The following is a 2,644-nucleotide window of genomic DNA, read 5'->3' as shown; positions in this document are numbered from 1 at the left end:
ATTCAATCATGGATCACTCTCTCTACCTCTCAATAGACTTTGAGTCAAGGCACACATCAGGTGGCGTACCCAGCATGGCATACTTCAGATTCTACGTCCAAGGCATAGAAGACGACCTTCGTCTATTCTCTTTATTCTGCCAGGGTCGGGTTTTGAGTCTTACTCAAATTCACACCTTACAATGCAACCAAGAACTCCTTCTTTGCTGATCTATTTTGAACTCCTTCAAGAACTTTTCAAGGCATGCATCTTGTTGAAACTTCTATTAAGCGCTTTCGATCTATCTCCATAGATCTTTGATGCTCAACGTTCAAGTAGCACAATCCAGGTACTCCTTTGAAAACTCCTTTCAAACAACCTTCTATGCTTTACAGAAATTCTACATTACTTCTGATCCACAATATGTTAACCACATATACTTATTAGAAATTCTATAGTGCTCCCACTCAGTTCTTTGGAAATACAAGTTTCTCATAAGCCTTGTACAAACCCAAAATCTTTGATCATCTCATCAAAGTGTATATCCAACTCCGAGATGCTTGCACCAGTCCATTGAAGGATCGCTGGAGCTTGCATACTTGCTAGTATCTTTAGGATCGACAAAACCTCCTGGTTGTATCACATACAATGTTTGCTCAAGGAAACCATCGAGGAAACAATGTTTTGACATCCTATGTGCAATATTTCATAAATAATGCAGCAACTACTAACATAATTCTAACAGACTTTCAGCATCGCTACGAGTGAGAAAGTCTCATCATAGTCAACTGTTTGATCTTGTCGGAAACATCTTTGCGACAAGTCGAGCTTTTCTTAATAGTGACTTATCACCATCATTGTCTGTCTTCCTTTTAAATATCCATCTTTACTCAATAGTCCTATGACCATCAAGTAGTTCTTCCAAAGTCTACACTTTGTTTTCATACATGGATCCTCTCTCGGATTTCATGGCCTCCAGCCATTTGTCGAAATCCGGGCCCACCATTGCTTTCTCCATAACTCGTAGGTTCATTGTTGCTCAACAACATGACCTCCAAGACAGGGTTACCGTACCACTCTGCAGTAGTACGAGACCTTGTCAACCTACGAGATTTGTAGTAACTTGATTCGATGCTCGATGATCACCATCATAAGCTTTCACTTCAATTGGTGTAGGCGCCACAGGAACAACTCCCTACGCCCTGCTACACACTGGTTGAAGTGATGGTTCAATAACCTTATCAATTTCTACCACCCTCCCACTCAATTCTTTCGAGAGAAACCTTTCCTCGAGAAAGGATCCATTTCTAGAAACAAACACTTTGCTTTTGGATCTGAGATGGGAGATGTACCCAACTGTTTTGGATATCCTATGAAGATGCATTTATCCGCTTTGGGTTCGAGCTTATCAGAGTGAAACTTTTTCACATAAGTGTCGAAGCCCCAAACTTTCAAGAAACGACAGTTTAGATTTCTCTAAACCTCAGTCTATACTGTGTCATCTCAACGGAAATACGCGGTGCCCTATTTAAAGTGAATGCGGTTGTCTCTAATGCATAACCCATAAACGATAGTGGTAATTCGATAAGAGACATCATAGCATGCACCATACCAAATAGTGCGTGGCTATGACATTCAGACACATCATCACACTATGATGTTCGAGGTGGCATGAACTGCGAAACAATTTCCACATTGTCTTAACTGCGTACCAAAACTTGTAACTCAGATATTCATTTCTATGATCATATCGTAGAGAGTTTATCCTCTTGTTACGACGAACTTCACTCCGAAATAGAATTGAACTTTTCAATATTTCAGACTTGTGATTCATTAAGTAAATACTCTAGTATCCACTCAAATCGTCATTGAAGTAAGAACATAATGATATCCACTGCGTGCCTTAGCACCCTTTGGACTGCATACATCAAAATGTATCACTTCCAACAAGTTACTATCTTGTTTCATCTCAATGAAAACAAGGCCTTGCTCATGTGGTATGATTTGCATGTCACTAGTGATTCAAAATCAGGTGAGTATAAAGATCCATCATCATGGATCCTCTTCATGCAATTTATACCAGCATGACTCAAGCGGCAGTGCCACAAGTAAGTGGTACTATGATCATTACCTCGTATCTTTTGGCACTAATATCATGAACATGTGTAACACTACGAATCTACGATTGAGATTCAATAAACCATTGAAGGTGATTATTCAAGCAAATAGAGTAACCATTATTCTTTTAAATGAATAATCGTATTGCAATAAACACGATCCAATCATGTTCATGCTTAACGCAAGCACCAAATAACAATTATTTCGGTTTAACACCAATCCCGATGGTAGAGGGAGCGTGCGACGTTTTGATCATATCAACCTTGGAAAGACTTCCAACGCGTATCGTCACCTCGCCTTTAGCTAGTCTCCGTTTATGCCGTAGCTATCATTTCGTGTTACTAATCACTTAGCAATCGAACCGGTATCCAATACCCTCGTGCTACTAGGAGTACTAGTAAAGTACACATCAACATCATGTATATCAAATATACTTCTTTCGACTTTTGCCAGCCTTCTTATCTACCAAGTATCTAGAGTTGCTCTGCCTCAGTGACTGTTCCCCTCATTACAGAAGCACTTAGTCTTGGGTTTGGGTTTAATCTTG

This window comes from Hordeum vulgare, chromosome 5H (genome assembly GCF_904849725.1).
Source record: "Hordeum vulgare subsp. vulgare chromosome 5H, MorexV3_pseudomolecules_assembly, whole genome shotgun sequence".
NCBI classification, from domain to species: domain Eukaryota; kingdom Viridiplantae; phylum Streptophyta; class Magnoliopsida; order Poales; family Poaceae; genus Hordeum; species Hordeum vulgare.
This window is presented reverse-complemented; position numbering follows the sequence as displayed.